This window comes from Dromiciops gliroides, chromosome 5 (genome assembly GCF_019393635.1).
Source record: "Dromiciops gliroides isolate mDroGli1 chromosome 5, mDroGli1.pri, whole genome shotgun sequence".
Classification (NCBI taxonomy): domain Eukaryota; kingdom Metazoa; phylum Chordata; class Mammalia; order Microbiotheria; family Microbiotheriidae; genus Dromiciops; species Dromiciops gliroides.
In genome coordinates, this window is record NC_057865.1 from 93571758 (window position 1) to 93580289 (window position 8532).

Genomic DNA, 8532 nt, shown 5'->3' on the forward strand with positions numbered 1-8532 from the left:
GAGCCAAGTCTATCACCATTGTTCATCACACAATATTGCTGTTGCTGTATACAATGTTCTCCTGGTTCTGCTCCTCTCAGTCAGCATCAGTTCATGTAAGTCCTTCCAGGTTTCTCTGAACTCCTCCTGATCATTACTTTTCACGTTGATTTTTTTTTTTTTGGTGTTTGTTTTGGGTTTTTTAGTGAGGCAATTGGGGTTAAGTGACTTGCCCAGGGTCACACAGATAGTAAGGGTCAAGTGTCTGAGGCCAGATTTTAACTCAGGTCCTCTTGAATCCAGGGCTGGTGCTCTATCCACTGTGTCACCTAGCTACCCCCTCACATTGATTTTTTTTTTTAGCAACAAACATTTATTTTATTTTTTCCAGTTACATGTAAGGGTAGTTTTCAACATTCATTTTTATAAGATTTAGCATTCCAAAATTTTCTCCCTCCCTCCCTCCCTTTCCTCCCCCCTCCATAAGATCACAACCAGGCTATGTATGTACAATCCACAAGTGTTCTTCTTATCAGTTCTTTCTATGGGGGTGCATAGTAAGATTCCTCATTAGATCCTTGGGATTGTCTTGGATCATTGCATTGCTGAGAGTAATAAAGTCATTCATAATTACTCATTGAATAATACTGCTGTTACTATGCACAGTGTCCTCTCAGATCTGCTCACTTCACTATACATCGAGGTTCATTAGTCTTTCCAGGTTTTTGGGGGATCATCCTGTTTGTCATTTCCTGTAGCACAAGACCATTCCACTACAATCATATACCACAGCTTCTTCCATCATTCCTCAATTTATGGACATTCCCTTGATTCTCAATTCTTAGCCTCCACCAAGAGTTGCTATAAATATTTTTTGTACAATTTTTCTGCCTTTTCTCTTTTTCATGATTACTATTGTTAACTGTTTCCCTTCCATCCTATTCCATTCCCCATGATATTTATTCTATTATACATCTTGTTTCATTCTATCACTCTTCAAAAGAGATTTGCTTCTGTCTGTCCCCTCCCCCACTATGCCCTTCCTTCTTTTGCCCCACTCTCTTTATCCCCATCTCCATCTATTTTCCTGCAGGGTTAGAGAGATTACTCTTCCCAATTGAGTGTGTACATTATTCCCTCCTTGAGCCAATTCTAATGAGATCGAGGTCTTTGTGCCAGTTCTGATAAGTGTTAGGCTCATTTACTGCCCAAATTAAATAGATAACTCCACCTAGTTGGGTATGTCTGTTAGTCCCTCCTTGAGGCAGCTCTGATGAGTTTAAGGTCTTTGAGCCTTTTCTGATGAGTGTAAAATTCATTTACTGCCCTGCTCCTCTCCCATTTCTTCCCCCACTCCATAAGCCTTTTCCTGTTTCTTTCATGTAGGATTTTACCTCTGCCCTTTCCTCTCTCCAAGTGCATTCCCTTCACCCCTCAATTTAACACTAAAGATGGCATCACCTAGATAGGTGACACAGTGGACAAAGCATCACCCCTGGACCCAGAGGGATCCCAGCCAAAACCCGGCCTCAGACACAAGACAGTCGCCCACTGTATGACTCCAGGTATGTCCCCCAGCTCCAATTTTTTATGGTTCTCTAGGGTCTTGTATTTGAAAGTCAAATTTGCCATTCAGTTCAGGTCTTTTCATCACAAATAACTGAAAGTCTCCTTTTTCATTAAAGTCCCATTTTTTCCACTGAAAGATTATGCTAAGTTTTGCTGGGTAGGTGATTTTTGGTTGTAATCCCATTTCCTTTACCCTCTGGAATATCATATTCCATGCTCTCCAGTCCTTTAATGTAGAAGCTGCTAGATCCTGTGCTATCCTGACTAGGTCTTCTTCTATGGTGAGGCGTTCCTGGGACTGGACTTGAATTCTTTCTTTTTGGCAGCTTGCAATATTGTCTCCTTGACCTGAGAGCGCTGGAATTTGGCTATGATATTCCTAGGAGTTTTCCTTTTGGGATCTCTTTCTGGAGGTGATCTGTGGATTCTTTCAATTTCTATTTTAGCTTCTTCTAGAATTTCAGGGCAATTTTCTCTGAGAATATCTTGGAAGATGGTGTCTAAGCTCTTTCCTTGATCATGGTTTTCAGATAGACCAATAATTTTCCAATTATCTCTCCTGGACCTATTTTCCAGGTTAGCAGTTTTTCCCAGAAGATATATCACATTGCCCTCTATTTTTTTAATTTATTTGGATTTGCTTTATTGTGTCTTGGTTTCTCATAAAGTCACTGGCTTCCATTTGTTCAATCTTCATTCTTGGGCAATTATTTTCATCAGAGAGCTTTTGTACCTCCTTTTCCATTTGGCCAATTTGACTTTTCAAGCTGTTGACTTTTTTCTCATGTCTTTCCTGCATCACCCTCATTTCTCTTCCCATTTTTTCCTGTACCTCTCTAACTTTATCTTCAAAGTCCTTTTTGAGCACCTCTATGGCCTGAGACCAATTTGTATTTTTCTTGGAAGCTTTAGACATAGGGGCCCTGATGTTGACATTTTCCTCTGAGTCCCTTGGTCTTCCTTGTTACTGAAGAAACTTTCTATGGTCCTCACCTTTCTCTGTCTGCTCATCTTGCCTTTCTTTTGTTAGACTTTTAGGTCCTTAAAATGGGGCACTGTTTCCAGGCTGCAGCGTGAGATTTAAACTTGGATATAAGAGCATTAAACTCCTCTTTAACCTTTCCCTTATATATCTCCCAGACCAGTAAGAGAAAGAAACCTCTGAGCTTTAATTAGAGATAGATTACTTAGCTTTTCTTGTTTGGGAATTAATTAGCCAACAAACAGGTGATACTGATTAGAGAAATAGGAAAGTAGAAATATAAATAAATAGTCTTAGATCTAAGCTTAGTCTATATTCTTTTATAAAACTCACCGAATCCCAAAGCTACCTCTCAGGCTGAGAACAGCGTCAAGCACATGCTGGCACCGAGGACCAGGGCCGATCACCAACACGCTGTCAAACCTGAGCCAGTGTGTGTGTCGAGAGCGAGAGAGACCACTTCTGTTCTCTCCTCATTTTTAAGCTCACACCCCGGAAATGGAGTGCTTGGTCACGCTCTCCTGAGCATCAGCAGGCGCACAGCTGTTCGCCACGGTCTCCTCCCTGAAAGGGCGGTCCTTCAAAAACTGGCAGTCCTTCAGTAATGTGCATTCAACTCTTAAATTTTAGTTAAAAAACTTTCATTTTTTTACCACAGCAGTATCCCAAGCTTAAGAAGTCACAGGTGGTATGATTTAAGGAAAATCAGGTTCTTCCCTCGCCCGGCCTGTTTCCTGGTCCTAGATAACCCCAGACCAACTTGTTAATCAACCAGTTTTGTGTGTTGTGGTTGTTAGCTCCAATAAACCTGTGCCCCTCCCCTACCTGGGCCACTGCTACTCAAGCCTACCTCCTGGTTCTCAGATGGGGTGAAAAATCCAAGTTCTGCCTCAGCACCAGCATAGACCTCTGTAGTCTCCCCCCTGTCCAGGGCTCAGCCCATGCACCAGACTGTGAGCTTAGTTCCAGAGGACATTGGCACTGCAGCTGATTCAGAGGCTCTGGGGGTCTTCTTCTATGGTGAGGCGTTCCTGGGACTGGATCTGTGTCAAGGTGACTATGGGGTTGGGCTCAAATCTTCTATCAGCACATCAGCTCCCTCCTTCTGACCTTCCAAGCCATTCTTGGTTAGAAGGTGATTTCAACATATTCTTCTGTGAGTTTTGCTGCTCTGGGCATTTTCCTATGGTGTTATTTGGATGTTTTTTGGAGTGATCGTGTCATGAGTTCAAGAGCTCACTGCCTTTCCTCTGCCATCTTGGCTCTACCCCAGAAGTCTCCACAGCTAGTAATTCCTCACATTGATTTTTTAAAGCTTTATGTTCTAAATTTTCTTCTTCCCTCCCTCCTTATCCCTCCCTATAAAATCCAGCAATTCAATATAATTCATACATGTGCAGTTATGCAAAACATTTTCTCATTTGGTTGTAAAAGAAAATAGACAAAATACCTTTAGAAAGAGGAGCTAACAAATAAAATTATACTTCTATCTGTATTCAGATACCATCAGTTCTATCTCTGTTGATGGTTTGCATTTTTCATACATCCTTCTGCTAGCATCCTGCTCATCATTTCTTTCACAGTCACTATTGTTAACTGTATTTTCTTCCATCTTAATCCCTCCCCCTTGATATTTACTCTATTATCTATCTTCCTTCACCCTATCCCTCCTCAAAAGTGTTTTTCTTTTTACTGCCCCTTCCGCCAATCTGCTCTTCCTTTCATTGCCTCTCCCCGCCTTATCCCCTTCCCCTTCCACTTTCCCATAGGGCAAGATATATTACTATCCCCTCTTGAGTTTGCATGTTATTCCCTCTTTGAGCCAATTCTGATAAGAGTTAAGATCACTTACTCCCCAGCTCCTTCCCCATCTTTCCCTCTACTCCATAAGCTTTTTATTATGTTTTTTATGTGAACTACTTTCCCCCAATCTTCCTTCCCCTTTCCCTTTCTTCCAGTGCCTTCCTCTTACCCCTTATCTTTATTTTAAAGATGTCATCATGGGTCAACTAGGTGACACAGTGGACAAAGCACCATCCCTGAGCCCACATCTGGCCCCAGACATAAACCACCCCAACCTGCCTGCTCCACAAAAAAACAAGGATAAACAAAAAATAGAGGCTTTACAGATATCATCCCTTCCTATTCAATTCACACTTGTGCCCTCTAAGTATATTCCTTTCAGCTGCCCTAATACTGAGAAAGATCTTATGAGTTAGGAGTATTATCTTCCCATGTAGGAATGTAAACAGTTTAATCTTTTAATATTCCTCATTATTTCTTTTTCCTGTTTCCTTTTTTATGCTTCTCTAGGCTCTTATATTTGAAAGTCAAATTTTCTATTCAGTTCAGGTCTTTTCATCACAAATATCTCTTTTTCATTGAGGTCCCATTTTTCCCCCTGAAAGATTATACTCAGTTTTGCTGGATAGGTGATTCTTGGTTGTAATCACAATTCCTTTGCCCTCTGGAATATTATATTCCATGCCCTCCGGTCCTTTAATGTAGAAGCTGCTACATCTTGTGCTATCCTGACTGGGGCTCCACAGTACTTGAATTGTTTCTTTCTGGCTACTTGTAATATTTTCTCCTTTACCTGGGAGCTCTGGAATTTGGCTATAATATTCTTCTGAGTTTTCCTTTGGGGATTTCTTTCAGGAGGTGATCTGTAGATTCTTTCAAATTCTATTTTAGCTTCTGCTTGTAGAATTTCAGGGCAATTTTCCCTGAGGATATCTTGGAAGATGGTGTCTAAGCTCTTTCCTTGATCATGGTTTTCAGGTATTCCAATAATTTTCAAATTATCTCTCCTAGATCTGTTTTCCAGGTCAGCTGTTTTTCCAGGGAGATATTTCACATTGCCCTCCATTTTTTTATTCATTTGGATTTGTTTTATTGTGTCTTGATTTCTCATAAAGTCATTAGCTTCTATTTGCTAAATCCTAATTTTTGAGCAATGATTCTCTTCAGAGAGCTTTTGTGCCTCTCTTTCCTTTTGGCTAATTTGTCTTTTCAAGCTGTTGACTGGTTTTTTGTTTTGTTTTGTTTTGTTTTCCATGATCTTCCTGCATCACTCTCGTTTCTCTTTCCATTTTTTCCTCTACCTCTCTTACTTTATTTTCAAAGTCCTTTTGGAGTGCTTCTATGGCCTGAGACCAATTCATATCTTTCTTGGAAGTTTTGGATATAGGAACCCTGATGTTGCTATTGTCTTCTGAGGGTGCATCTCAATCTTCCTTGTCATTAAAGAAACTTTCTATGGTTTGCATCTTTCCCTGTCTGCTCATCTTGCCTATCTTTTACATGACTTTTAACTCCTTCTTAAAGTGGTGTACTCCTTCCAGGATGTACTGTCCCAAGCTTCAGGGGGTCTAAGGTGGTACGATTTAAGGAGGGGCAGGTTCTTCACTTGCCTAGCCTCTTCTCTGGTCTGTAGATAATTCCAGGCCAATTTGCTAATTAATCAGGCAGCAAAACTTTGTGTGCTGTGGTTGTTAGCTCCAATGAGACTGCACCCCTCCCCCACCAGCACTCAAGCCTAATTCCAGCAGGGGTGAAACATCCAGATTCTTCCTCAGCATCAGCAGAGATCCCTGTAATCTCCCCCCCTCCACCACCCCTCACCCTCCCCCCACCACCCCCGCCCCCCCCCGCCCCCCCCCCAGCCAATCCCTCAGCCCTCTCATCAGACTGTGAACTTTGTTCCAGATGATACTGGTGCTACAGCTGATTGTCTTTTTCTCTGGTGAGGCCTGCCTGTGATTGGATCTGTGTCAGCATGACTATGGGATTGGGCTCCACTCCCTCCCCAGCATAGTGGTCCCCTCCTTTTGACCTTCTAAGCCATCTTTGGCTGGAAAATTATTTCAGCCATTCTTTTGTGGGTTCTGCTACTCCAGGAATTGTCCTATGGTATATTTGGAGGGTTATTTTGAGCAATCGTGTCTTGAGTTCCCAGAGCTTACTGCCTTTCTTCTGCCATGTTCAATCCATCCCAGAAATCCCCCCATCCCTTTTTAAACTACCTTATAGGGTAAAATAGATTTTTATATCCAACTGAGTGTGTTTGCTATTCTGTCTTTGAGCCAACTTTGATAAGAGTAAGGTTTAATATTTGCCCATCCCTCCTGTCTTCCCCTTTATTATGATAGTTTTTTCATGCTTCTTTTTCTGTGTGTATGGGACAATTCACCCATTAAATTTCCTCCCTCCTTCTTTCATGCAATTTCTTTCTTACCCCTTTCTTTTTTTTGAGGGGTGTCATCCCACCAATGTCACCTTATAAACACACCCTCTGCCTACATATACTCCTTTTTATTATCCTTATAATAAAATTGTTAAGATTTACAAATATTATTGGGGGCAGCTAGGTGGCAGGGGGCAGCTAGGTGGCACAGTGGTTAAAGCACTGGCCCTGGATTCAGGAGTTCCTGAGTTCAAATTCGGCCTCAGACACTTGACACGTACCAGCTGTGTGACCCTGGGCAAGTCACTTAACCCTCATTGCCTCACCAAAAACAAACAAAACAAAACAAAAAAACACATAAAACAAATATTATTGTCCTTTCAATATCACTTTGTGACCACACCCTCTCTCCTTTATATACATACACACACACATTTCTTGAAAGATACTGTCTAGGCTGTTTTTTGTCATGGCTTTCAGGTAGTCCAAAAATTCTTATATTATCTCTCCTGTATCTATTTTCTAAGTCATTTGTTTTCCCAATGAGAAATTTCACATTTTCTTTTCTTTTTTTACTCTTTTGATTTTGTTTTAGTGTATCTTAATGTTTCATAGAAACTTTAGTTTCCATTTGTTCAATTCTAATTTTTAAAGAATTATTTTCTTTAATGACCTTTTGTACTTCCTTTTCCATTTGGCTAAAACTGTTTTTTAGGGAGTTATTTTCCTCAGTAAATTTTTAAATTTCGTTTTCATGGTTCTCTTGCATTACTTTTATTTCTTTTCCCATTTTTTCTTCTACTTCTCTAATTTACTTTTTAAAGTCATTTTTAAGCTCTTCCAGGAATTATTTTCTGGCCTGAGACCAATTTACATTTTTCTTTGAAGCTTTAACTGTAGCCATTGTGTTACTATTGTCCTCCTCTCTGTTTTATGCCTTGATTTTCCCTATGACCATAGTAACTATCACTAGTCAAGCTTTTTTTTTTGGGGGGGGGGGGGTTTGGGGGGTGTTGGTTTTTGGGTTTTGCTCATTTTTGTGCCTTGATCTTTTTATGAGAGAATTGGGCTCTATTTCTGCACTGTCCCAAGTTTTTGTGCTAAGACTCTGGGCCTTACTGGTGGTTTTCACTGGGCTTCAGGGCTTAGCTGCTTGCTTTCTTTGTAGAGTAAGCTTCTCTTCTGATTGGTATTGGGGGGTGGGGGGGTTAGTTTTGCCTTTCGGTCTCCCCTTGATATGGGCTGGGCTTCTCCATGGGTCCTGCTGCTGGTTTGCAAATGTTAACAAAGTCTCTCTGGTGGCTTGCCCTGGAGAAACTACCTTATTTCTGTTCTGCCCCAGAGGTGTTGCCCTGCTGCTGGGTTGTTCTTTCAGCAGGGCCTGGAGGAGTAATTTTGTTTCCAATCTGCCCAAGTGTAGGAGTTCTGCTGCTGGGTTGCTATGGTAACCAAGTCCCTCTGCTAGCAGGCCTTGGAAGGGTAACTTTGTTGTGATCTGCTGAGGGTTGGAGTCCCCTGCTGCTTGTTTGTCCCAGAAAAAGTCTTTCTGCTGGGAGGTGGCAGAGGTGGGAACTTGCAGTTGACCAGTGAGAACTACAAAATTTACTGAGAACTGATTCCCCAGGCAGTCCCCTCTTTCCCAGACAAATGAATTGCCTGGGGCTGACTGTCTTTGTCATTTCCAGACTCTTGATGGACTTATGGCCCTTCCCCCAAGCAACTTATCCCCTCCCAGTGTTCCCCACCTTACTCCTTGGACTTTATGTTATTATGTAAAAAGGGTCCACCTACATTAAGTAGTTTCTATTCAGTCAGT